This window comes from Alosa sapidissima, chromosome 20 (genome assembly GCF_018492685.1).
Source record: "Alosa sapidissima isolate fAloSap1 chromosome 20, fAloSap1.pri, whole genome shotgun sequence".
NCBI lineage: Eukaryota > Metazoa > Chordata > Actinopteri > Clupeiformes > Clupeidae > Alosa > Alosa sapidissima.
The window spans coordinates 22,933,300-22,946,418 of NC_055976.1; the positions used below are offsets into that span (position 1 = coordinate 22,933,300).

General features: G+C 41.9%; 1 long non-coding RNA gene across 1 annotated transcript; it reads right to left on the bottom strand.

Moving 5' to 3' along the window:
- Nucleotides 1-460: 460 nt before the first annotated feature.
- On the bottom strand, nucleotides 461-12,638 carry LOC121694742. Its single transcript, XR_006025877.1, has 3 exons — nucleotides 12,545-12,638; nucleotides 1,820-1,822; nucleotides 461-486 (listed from the first exon to the last, which is right to left on the bottom strand). It is a non-coding gene; the product is annotated as an uncharacterized LOC121694742 (long non-coding RNA).
- Nucleotides 12,639-13,119: the final 481 nt, after the last annotated feature.

Genomic DNA, 13,119 nt, shown 5'->3' on the forward strand with positions numbered 1-13,119 from the left:
CAGGAACCTCCCCTTCCAAGGAGATCTCTTATCCAAGTACTAACTAAGCCTGCTTAGCTTCAGTAATTCAGCAAAGTCAGAGTATCTGCTGGTCTGGCTGCTGGCTAAAAACAAAAGGTGAAAGGCATATATGATTCTAACTGTCACTGAATTGCATTATGCACACTCACAAGTCCACAAAAGGCATTCAGAGGGTCCACAAAAAAGGCATTCAGAGGGTGTCATAATGATCCTACACTTTCAATTTTGTGCCGTTTTGACCATGTCAGCCAGAGATATTGGGGTTACAATACCCAATTTTTGCTTTTTTCATTTTTAACTAAGTGGCGCTATAAATGAAATTAATGGTTATGGGATGGGTTGACATGGCCCCTTAAGACCAACATACAAAAACAAGGTGGTCCACCTACAGTAGGCCCTACAATTCTTGAGATATTCACAGAAAACTGTGCCCGCCCTACCCTCCTTTCGGGGGGTCCAGTCCGGCTCGGGGGTGACGGATCAAAATGAAAAACAATGGTTCCATGCTTTCCTTGTGGGGCTACATGCCCACCAAGCATTATGCTATTTCAATGATGATGGTGGGACAGACTATTATATGGTTTAGCAATTTGCAAAGTAGTCTAATGTACTGATAAACATTTTATAATTTTTCATATTTATTCATTATGTATCAAGAAGAATGGGTGTAAATAGCAGACAGAGCTGTAACACATTTTTCTCATTTCTCTCCTTGGTTCTGAAAATTCAATAGGAGTGCATACTGTAGGCCTACTGTAGCCAGGGCACAGACAGATAGGTCTTTTCAGTTTTCATTAGGCTATTGTCTACACAGAGATCATAGGCTATAAAGCTACATCTTATTGATTAAATTCAAAGCTAATTTTAATAGCCTAGAAATCTAGACGCACCCTAGCGGCAGCAAATATGTTATTGCCTAGTCTGGCTTGTCAGGCTATAATTTTAATGTTTCTCACATTGAACTACCATCATTAGCAAGCTGGTGTCTTGCAGATTCACGTGCTGTGCGTGTGGCCACTGAGTGAACGTAATGTAGCCTACTGTAAACAGAGAACGACGTGTGGAGTTGGGTTAGTTAAACACAGGGCTCTCAAGTTTTGAAGTTTGCAAGGAGTGAGACTTTGTTTCTCAGGGGGGAGGGGGCGTGGTATTGGCACAGTGCCACGCCCCCTCCCCCCTGATCGAAGTACATGAAAGTCCTACGTCTGCTTGAACTACTCGTGGTGCCACGCCCCCTCCCCCCGATCAACAGACCCACCCTCCCCATGTCCCATTGACCCAGCTTCATGAGAGAGCACAAATTCCATTATTTCAAACATTTATTTATTCTAGAACCCTATAGTAAATAATAATTTACACTGTCTGTGTGTGTGTGTGTGTTTATGAGTGATGTTGTGTGTTGTAAGTGTTTGTGGCAGATTTTGATGCCTTGATGAGTGATACTACATTTAAAGCACTGTGGTTCAATGTCAGCCATTTTCACAGTCATGAGGCCATCCTTAAAAATATTCTTGTTTGCAGTAACAGCCAAAAGAAAAATGGGTCGGTAGGTAGGTCAATATTTCAATAATTCAAAGTTTTAAAAAAAAGTCAATTTTGGTCATGGTGATTAGGTATGAATTTAAACAAATGTGCATATTGTGACGTAACTGACTGGGCCCGTGCCTTCAGGCGCATCACTGCAAACCTCAATCTGATGCAGATTATGTAGACCAACAAGCCTTTCTCAACTTGACCTGAGGCCCAGTCATGGCAGACTTTGGGGTCATAGGGCTCATCTACATGTACCCAACCCCACTCCCTCCAAATCAAATTGTCATTATCATTATCACAATCATTATTATGCCTATATTGTTATACATGCACTTTCACTTAAATGTTTTGTGACATGCACATCAGAGGACTGCTTTACTAATGTAAGATATAATTAGTTTAATTGCTTTTGCATGGTTGCATGATGCTTGCATAAGAAAAGAAATACTTCTCAAAACAACAGCAACAATTATATGGGTGCTATTGTTTTGGGATGTTTCCCCTCATGCAAGCATCATACATTGGTAGGAAATGGAGAAAAAAATACATGGTTTTTAATTAAGTTTAATTTGAATGCCTATATGTAAGGATTCAGGAAACACAATACCAGCTTTTTTGGCGAGCAGATAGGCGTAAATCACTGATCTGTTGATCTTTAACAGATAGAAAGAAGGCTACAATAGCTTTTGGCCACGTTATATTCAAATTTGACTATACAATACTCAGTGCTATACAATGTAGCCTATTACAGTCTCTGCTCTGTTTCTATGGAAGTTCCAAAAATCAACGTTGTTCTATTAAGTGTCGTTAAACAATTAAATAGCATTCAACAGGTTGAAGCGGAGCTTTGATACCAACGTTATCGATTAGTTTCAGTTTCTCTCGCGCAGACGCCTGCACTGAATGAACGCTCATACCACCACTTTATTGTATGGCTCCATGTTTAATGACATCGATAGCAGAAACGTTTTTCTTTTTTTTGTCGGTCCGCGGTATCTTGATAAACTGCGCAGCAAATTATCAGACGAAGCACCGGGACTAATTTCACTCCACGACTCCGCGGACCAGCAGTCAAAACAAAATTATTTCCTGATTGGTTGAGAAATCCTATTTTCTGATTGGCCGATAGGTTAGTAACGGAACAGTAGCTCTCTGAGCTGAATGAGCGCACAGACAGCAACGTTGTGTGACACGTTTGTAAAATAATAGCCCTTAAAAAAAAAGAAAAAAAAGGCAAGTTCATAATTTCTCGGAGTGAGAAATGCCATGTGTGGCGTGTGAGCGTGTGAAGTCATTGAAATGCGTGTCTCACGCTCAATGCTTGAGACTTGAGAGGTCTGGTTAAACAACTGCAGTAGCCTATGTCGTCGGCTTATGACTATTTAGAAAAGGTTTGCCTACTCTGTTTTATGAACTAGGTCTACTAACCTAAGCTACTATAACATAGTAACCTTAACAGAATATGTTATGAACGTTCAGCCTTAGATTTTCGAAGCTGCCAGGTTATTGAAATGGATGGACCATGACATGGTTAAAACGGCTTTGATAGCCTACTTCATTAAACATGAAACAACTTTAAACATTTTATTCTCTATCTCTAAGCTGAATACTATTGCATGTTCAGATAGGCTAACTTATGGCAAGCTGTTCAAGACAAAACGTCTGTCAAAATAACGCCTCCACTTGTAGATTTTTTACTTCTTCAGGAGTAAAAAATAGACGTCTGAGCGTCAGACGTCAAATTTTTACGTGTGCCACGCGCAAAAACTTTGCGTCTGAGGTAAAAAATGACGTCTGGGTGATTTGCTGCAATGCCAGAGCCTTTGTGGAGGAGCATCTCGCTGCAGCCTGCGGGAAGGCGGGGCTTGACATCAAGCCCAGCCCACATCCAAGTCAGCCATGTTTTTTTGTATTACGTCACACAGTTTGAAATTGCTGGCGGCGAGAGGGAGGCAGTCAGCAGAGAGAGCCAGAACTCGCACTGAGCGAGCTGCTAGTGCTACATTCTACAAACCAGCAACTTACTGCAAAACACGTTTTATTGTGTAATTCAACACGTAAACTGTGGATTCAAACCAGTGCAACAACTCGCAACAGCACCAACATTTCCATTGTCACACTACTCGTTCGTCAGATAGGAACTAGCTAGCGGGCTAGCTAGCCAGCAAAGTTAACCACCCAGATGGCAAGAGGCTGGCGGCGGCCCAGTTTCGCTGTCGCCGGCGGACCGCTGAGTTTTTGCACATCGGTTCTACCGCGGTCCGCTGGGCTAACGAGCCGCAGCTTTGACCACCTTTTCTTTATTCATTTATACGGTGGACTGCCGGTGGCCTAACGTTACCATCGCGGGTTGCTGACAAGTAGCCTATCTACCGGTGGTCCAATAGCTGCTTGCTGGGCAGTAGCCTATATTTGAGATGAGGATATGTCTAGCTTGATCTGACCGGTTAACGTTACACAATGCATGCTTCTAGTTCACCTGTTAATAAAGCAAAATCGCCCCTTTGTAGCCGACATTTGGTTGTAATGGAGAATTCTTGCTGTTAAACTGATAGTCCATGATAATGAAACAACACACCATTCTACTTTTGAGGGCTAAATGAAATGAAATATGGCTCGTTTTACGTTTGAACACATTGTCATCAATATTTAAAATGACCATTTTTTTGAATGTGCATGTTATTGTTTCAAAACCGGAAATCAAATGAACGAAAAAGTACACGAACCCAATTACAGTAACTAGCCTAGGCCTACATGAAAAATTCACTGTGGTTGCATGAAATGTAATTTGTGTTTAGCCTACATGGCTAAGAGGGACCCATCACCAACATTAAACCCATTTTAAGGCGAGACACGGCAGGTGAAAACATAGTTTTTTCATTCTTGGTTATGAAGTTCAACATCTAATGCGGAAAAAGCCCGGTGATATGTGTAGAAATGAGTACCTCCGAAAGATGCTGCTAGCCCCGCGATAATTTAGAGATAGTCATTCAATTCGTAGCGCCTCTTAGGGAACACTGAACATATAACCTCTGTAAATCGCATGAAGGCTACCGCGAACTCAGGGAAGGATAAGACGCAAGTGGCGGGGCCTGTAGACTTAAGTGTAAGCGTTACTGGACCGCACTCAATGTCCCAAGTTTGGTAGAGATTCGGCAGAGACGATAGGGGGTTCACTCTTTATTATGACATCCCGTTATTACGACAACTCTCTATTACGACATACCGTTATTACGACATGCCTCTATTTAGACATGCCCCTACATGCCCTTTTTTTTAGTACCGCTATTCTGACATTAGGCTACCAATCCTCATTTTCAATTTATCTCTGCAGTTCCTGTATTCTATCAAATTCCAACATCCTATATGCATGGATGAGCTGTAGTCATGTCATCTGCACCTGCAGCTACATCAACAATCCACCCGCCATCCACTCCAAACAATGTTTTTCCCAATAATTGATATCGGCACACATTTCAGTCAAAACCTCAGGTGATTTTGAACTGGCCATGTGAATAAATGTTACACATTATGTATAACACAGGTAGCTCTCCTCATTTTATTCTCTAAGCTCTCAAGGGAAAACGGTCGGAAACTCCATGCATCAAACAAACTCTGTGCGTGCAGGCCACCTATATTAATTAGGCCTACTAATTTGCTAATTTCATCTTTCCATCGCATGGATAGATCCCCTATTTGCTGCAGACTACGGACGCTCCGTTACTTGCTTCTGGTTTCAAACGCAGCTCAACGCTGTTCTAATGCAAGTCGGAATCCCAGCAGGCCGTTACTCTACTCATTATATTTTGGTGCAGCCACCAATGCGGCAAATAACGGTCTGTCCGATCAAGGCCGTGGTCCTCCGACGCCTATCACTAATTTCTTAGCACCTTGCACTCTCCCGTTGAATTTGTTTCGCGTGGTCCTGGCTATAACGCATGTTATAGGCATCTTTAACACATTTTTTGGGGTGTATGGCGGAATCCTGCACGACTCCTGCCTGCGCAGTTGACTCCTGCACGATCCCGCTATTCACTTTAGGACCCTGGCCAGAGACTTCGCCAAACATGCTTTTCTATTACGCTATTATATCTGTTTGCAAATTACGGAATGTGAACTAGTGAAATGCCGTTTACAAACGGAAGTTCGGGAGGAGCATGACGGAATTTGCCACGCCTCCTTCAATCAGACAGGTTATTTATTCGCAGCCTGCCTGCCTGAAGTGTTACTCCTCTCGCAACCCACCACCTCCCCTCACGCCTCCCGTCTTCCATAGTTAAAGAATAAATGGGGTGTATGGCGGAATCCTGCACGACTCCTGCCTGCGCAGTTGACTCCTGCACGATCCCGCTATTCACTTCAGGACCCTGGCCAGAGACTTCGCCAAACATGCTTTTCTATTACGCTATTATATCTTTTGCAAATTACGGAATGTGAACTAGTGAAGTGGATGTTTATCTCGTGACTCAATGATTGATCTATCCTGTAGCTTTATTTTGATTAAGAGACTGACTCCCCTACTTAGCTCATTCTTGCTATTTATGTTAATTTGAGTATTGCCTTGCTTTTTGATAAACTAGTATTATAATCTTCACAGACTCTTAAAATCAGCACAGTGATAAATGGTGTAGTGACTAAAGCAGGTAACTTGTTATCCCAGCGTTGTAGGTTCGATTTTCTTATGATGTGAGATTTGCTTCTGGCTACCTGCAGGTAACTAGTGTGACACGTACATTCAATTGTTTTTGACTGTCTTGTACCTATGGTATCTCGATGTAGAGTAACTATACATTAATATGTATGGTTAAAACCTATTGTTGTGTCTCACAGGCCAACTCTTACTCAGAGGTGAAAAGAAGAGATAGGATGCGAACTCCGGCTTAAACCACGGGACAATTAAAAACATGTGCGATACCCAGACATTTGTCCAGGCTATATATTTTTTCCAACATAGATATTTAACACAAATAATGACACATATTGGTCGGCTTCAGTAAAATGTTTTATATACTTGCAATAAGTTTAGGTTTTTGCAGATGACGATGACAATGCCAGCATTAATCACTCGGTTTAAATGAGAAAGATGTCAACATAGGCCGTGGCAAAGAATTTCTAGGGCAGACATGTCAAAGTCAAGGCCCAAATGAATTATCTACGGCCCCCGGGATGATATTTGATTAGTATTAGAACCGGCCCGCAGGCCACAGCCGCCGGCTGCTGTTTTGCACGCACCAATACTCCATTTCCCACCATGCAACGGTAGCCCACGAACTCACTGCGGCGCCGCAAGTGGGCCTCGGCTTCATTATTTATCAGTATTCAGTCAGGGCAGATGTCAACTTTCAGCTACCCCCCTCCCCAGTGTTGTGCCTGAACACGTTCATTGAACAAAAGTTCATGAACTTGTTCATATTTTGAGCGGACGTGAACTGAACGTACTGTATTAGCCATTAGCTAATTTAGCCTACTACTGCCTGATGAACATTACTGTGAACTCGTTCATTCTGGTGTCTGTGAACGGCACGCTCTTTCAGTTTAACTTCGTTGAATAGGGTGTCAGATTTCTACAGAGCCTTCCACGCGTAAACCCGGCTAAAACACACCGTAAAAAGGCCTTAATATGGCAGCATGGAGGTCACCATTTGTCAAACTATGGGCCGCGGTCCGCAATGTGGACAATGGTCTGCAGAGCGCAATTGATCAAGGAAACAAACATTTCTCAATTAGTAAGAAATACTTGTTTGGTGTCATCAAACATAGAGGCATAGAATTAAGTCGTGGTATGGGCGTTTATTCAATGCATGTGTGTGCACGTTGGTAGCAAAGCTAAGCTTCAACCTATTGGAAGGCTATTTAATTATGAAACGACATTTAATTGAACGACGTGGATTTATGCAACTTCCATAAAAAACAGAGCACAGACTATATAAAACACTGTTTGGCATTAGGTATTAAAGTCAGCCAAAAGCTATTAATTAGTCTTAAAGATAGTTAAAGATCTCCAGATCAGTGATTTACGCATGATCTGATCCGCCATTTACCATTATTATTCTATCAGTGTATGATGCTTGCATGAGGGAAACATCCCAAAACAACGGCACCCATATAACTGCTGTTGTTTTGAGAAGTATTTCTCATGCAAGCATCATGCAACAATGCAAAAACAATGAAACTATTGTAGGCCTAATTATATTTTACATTAGTAAAGCAGTACTCTGATGTGCATGGTTTCACAAACTTTTGTGAACAATCTTAGCACTTTAAACATTGACTGTTTTGAAGTGCATATATAGCAATATAGTATAAAAATAATAATAATTGTGATATCATTATGATAATTTGATGGAGGGTGGGAGGAGGGGGTGGGTTCATGTAGGTGGGCCCTATGACCCCAAAGTATGCCTTGACTGGGCCTCAGGTCAAAGAAGTTTGAGAAAGGCTGATGTAGACGACAAAGCAGCAAGGAGGCATCGTATGATCATTTAAACAAGTTTTATGACAAGGTCGGTGAGGATGGGAAAAATCGTACATTTCTGTGCAAACTTTGAGCGCACTTCAGTCACAGTCGTTATTCATTTAATCATTAAATAAAATACAGTACACGTCTTGGTTCAATAGGTTACGTGCAGTCATTTTAATATGTTTTAATAAACATTGAACCAGTCCGGCCCTCGGCTTGTAGCAAATTTGTTTTTTTGGCCCTCTAATGTATTTGACTTTGACATCCCTGTTCTAGGGGGTGGGGTATTACACGTTGCCACTGTTTCCACCAATGATATGTATCACTGTGTTGCGAAGGACTGCTGTTTCAGCCACAACGCTGTTCACGTAAGCAGCCAGTTGTCGCCGCTGGGTCTATGAAGGTATATTGGGTGCAAAAGTGGCGAGCACATTTAACTGCAGATTTTGCATGTGCACACTAAAGTCATAAATGTGTAACAGTAAAGTTGAAGTTGTACATATTTTTTTTATATCTTGTTAACACAAAATAGGGGCTACCGGTTCACAAATCCTTTTTACAGGTACACAAATCCTATCCTGTGAGTCACAACTTTCAAGAGTCACGCACTCGACACTTTTGCTCCAATCGTTGCAGAGCAGTTGGTGCGAAACACATTTGCACATCCGTGTTTCATAATCTGAGAACATGCACAACATTAGTGCATTTGTAAACCCAAATGTGAACTAATGCATCCGAAGTTGTGCATCTGAGAAATAATTTCTCATTAATAAAATTCTACAGATCGCTTTCATTTTCTTGCACGACTACAAGTCAATTGATACAAGTGCTCGAATCTGCTTCTACGAGTGACGATACTTTTGCTCCTGGCTAGGTGATATAATAGGAGCAAAAAGATTTGTATGTGTGCACGTCGAGCGAATCGATCGAGAAAACAAGGCGGCCGGATCTGGATCGTGCTCAGACTACCATTGCCTGCTCATAAGGTAAGTAACATGATAATAATATGAAGAAAGTTATCTTTTTTGTTGGTTTACATTATCATGACAGCTATGTTTAGCTTAGTTTACCTGCTTGCTAAATCCTCCAGTGCCAGATCAAGTTAGCTATCGCTAGATAAATAACTAGTTTAGAAGTACAGAAATATAACACTGCCCGTCCAAAATCGTTAGGACACAGAATCTGACACAATCGTTCTGCAATTTTCGAACAGCTGATCTTGCATGAAGACTATTGGATAGTGCTAGGCAGCAATTGTTTGCTGTGCAGACATTATGAATAATACGGTTGTAAAACTTTACACCGCAACATTTTTTTCCTCGCTTTGTGCAAAGAAAAACTAAATCGTGTGTCCTTCATTGATAAGGAAACATGCTGAGGTTACTTACTTTATGAGCAGGCAATGGTAGTCTGAGCGCGATCCAGGATCCAGATCCGGCCGCCTTGTTTTCTCGATCGATTCGCTCGACGTGCACACATACAAATCTTTTTGCTCCTATTATATCACCTAGCCAGGAGCAAAAGTATCGTCACTCGTAGAAGCAGATTCGAGCACTTGTATCAATTGACTTGTAGTCGTGCAAGAAAATGAAAGCGATCTGTAGAATTTTATTAATGAGAAATTATTTCTCAGATGCACAACTTCGGATGCATTAGTTCACATTTGGGTTTACAAATGCACGAATGTTCTGAATGTGCATGTTCTCAGATTATGAAACACGGATGTGCAAATGTGTTTCGCACCAACTGCGCTGCAACGATTGGAGCAAAAGTGTCGAGTGCGTGACTCTTGAAAGTTGTGACTCACAGGATAGGATTTGTGTACCTGTAAAAAGGATTTGTGAACCGGTAGCCCCTATTTTGTGTTAACAAGATATAAAAAAATATGTACAACTTCAACTTTACTGTTACACATTTATGACTTTAGTGTGCACATGCAAAATCTGCAGTTAAATGTGCTCGCCACTTTTGCACCCAATATAGCTTCATATGGGTCATGCTCGCAGCGCGTGCACCCCTTCTGACTCCACTTGTTCAACCTATCAGAGTGTGAGTCTGGGGATGCTTGCGCTGAGGGTGCTCAGTGGCGGGAATAGAGAAGGAGCAGATACATTGGAGACGGCTATAGCCTTTACAGAGTGGATTATTGCGTTGGACTGGACATTGTATTTGTATTGTTACATTGTGTGCGTTCGAAGACCTGTAAGTATTGCTACATAGTTACAAATTGTTTGTTATGTATATTGTAATATTTGTGCTGAGATTGCCAGCGTTATTCCGTGTGGTAAATGTGTTATTAGAACGCAAGTGTTTGTTTATAGGCCGCGGTATTAACGGTATTAATTATTGTTATAGGTTTGCGGTTACTGTATACATTGCTAGTTTGCTAGTATAATGTTTTGTATTGTGCCTTTCCCTCTGAAGGCTCTTGTGCAGCGTGTTTGACTGTAACTCCTATGGAAAGAATGTGGTGCACTAGGCTGCACACTGTAGGAGAAGATTTGCTGCTAGCCTATATCAGGTTGCTGCTAGGCTCATATCTGTGTCACTGTTAGCCTTAAGCATTAATCTGTGGCTGTTTATATTGATGTAAATAGTAAGTATTTCTGTATTTGTCTCTTTTCGAGAACCACACACACACTCACATATACACAAACTCAGACAATAATATTCATCACGAACTCCATAATTCCTGCAATAAATACAACCATTGAGTGTACATCATCTCCGGCATTTTAATCCAATGCACCACAGCGGCTACTAATTATTACTGATCAGTGACTGCCACTCTCCTTAACACGCTGCATCATCAACAATGTTGTTGGAACTACAGTGTTCGAACGTCGTAGGTAGCGAATTGCGACACAGATACGATGCTTTCTGGAAACAGGTGTAACAATGTCGTTGTTTGGTCGCAAGTTGCGTCATACCATGGTGCAACGTCGTTGCTAACTTTTCTAGAAACGACCCCCAGAGTGGCAAACGGATTTCTAATCCAGTTCGCTGTGGTGTCGAGGGTTGGAAAATAAATCCGTAGCTGAGTTTTCAGCAGGTGCAGGTGCTGTCTGATATCATCTTGCACAGAACTTGAAAGATGTGTGTCAGCTGTCTAAAAAATCAGAAAGATTTGGAAATGAGTCATAGTTTGCCTCCTCCATGCGCCTCGCCCACATCCCCATCTTCTTGATTGCTGCTTCAACTTTGCATGTGAAACAGAGTAACCGACTTCAGTTCATTCAAGTGCTCAAAAATGTCAGACAAATATGGCAAGTCTTGGCAAGCCAGTCTGCATCATTGAATCGGCCAGAAAGGTCGAACTTGGTGTCAAGAAGAAACAGCCTCACCTCATCGTGCAACTTGTAAAGCCGTGCAAGCACCTTCCCTCTTGACAGCCACCAGACCTCCGTATGGAGCAGCAATTGTCGGTGCTCACTGCCCATCTCGTCGCATAAAACTGAAAACATTCTTGAATTCAGCGGGCCTTGGGCCTGAGGGCAGCCGTGACCTACTGGTTAGCGTTTTAAGCCCGACCAGTAGGCATGGCTGAAGTGCCCTTGAGCAAGGCACCTAACCCCTCACTGCTCCCTGAGTGCCGCTGTTGTTGCAGGCAGCTCACTGCGCCGGGATTAGTGTGTGCTTCACCTCACTGTGTGTTCACTGTGTGCTGAGTGTGTTTCACTAATTCACGGATTGGGATAAATGCAGAGACCAAATTTCCCTCACAGGATCAAAAGAGTATATATGTATACTTATACTATACTTACTACTTTATTGTTCACATTTGCCACCAACACCAATCAAGCGCACCTTCCTTCCTCCGTTATTTTTATAACCACCAGCCGCCACTGGTGTGGGGGTAATGGGGTGTGTGTGTGTGTGTGCCTGCTTTACTGCATGTGTGTGTTTTTATGTGTGTGTGCGTGTTGGTGTGTGGGTGTGTTTATGTGTGTGTGCGAGCGTGTGTGTGTGTAGGTGTGTTTGTGCATGCCTGTGTGTATGTGCGTGCGTGCGTACGTATGCCTACATGTCTACTGTGTGTGTATGTGTGTGTGTAGTGTACAATCACTAAAAGTACACACATATATATATACATACATATATAGACCAACATACTAAAAAATGTGGTTCTCCTAGGCCATATTTTTCTCAACCAGGAATGTAGTGGTAAAATAAGAGGTGGATAAACCATGAATTCTGTGATCTCGGTGAGGTGGACTGTGCCATGCGGTTTTGGATTTTTAAAAAAGGCATTCAGAACATGTTTGATGATGGTGGAGGTTATTGTCCAATGTTTAGAACAATTGTATGAAATGGTTGATGACTATACATATTGTGAATGTGGATAATACAGTGTGATTTTTGAATGTTAAAAGTGCAATTGCCTATTGGTGAATAAAGTCTTTTGAGAGGTGGATAAACTCTATTTCTGACATTTCATTGGTGGATAAATTGCGTCTAGCCTCCACTACATCCCTGTTCTCGACATATTCACAGAAAACTGTGTCCGCCCTACCCTCCTTTCGGAGCGACGGATCAAAATGAAAAACAATGGTTCCATGTCATCCTTGTGGGGCTACATGCCAACAAGTTTTGTGCACCCCGCTCTTTCAGTGTCTCTTCAATCGTTGACACAAAATGACTGAAGATAAAAAATAAAATAAATTAATTAAATAATAATGTAAGGGGCGGGGGTGGGCACTTGCTTAATTAAGTGTCAATTGAGGATAGATGGCTCATGTAAGATAGAAGAGGGTCCCACGTTTTGTGAATTTTTTTATCAAGGATCCTCTGACAGTCTAGATGCAGGACATTACATCTTTTAACCAAGAATTTGTGCCTGGCGGATTAGGGCTCTTGCAATTTAACAATATTTGACGTTTGGCAGCAAATGTGATAAGGTCAGCTTGGTAGTTGGTACATTTTCCTAACCGGAGACACACCTAAGATAACAATCAAGGGACATGGAGTTAGAGAAATGTTTAAAAAAGATGTCCAGAAATAGTGTAGCTTTGGGCAAGAGAAAAAAGCATGTGTATGGTTTGCTGGGGATTGAGAACACCTCAGTGTTTCCCATACATTGACTTATTTGTGATGGCCCACCACAA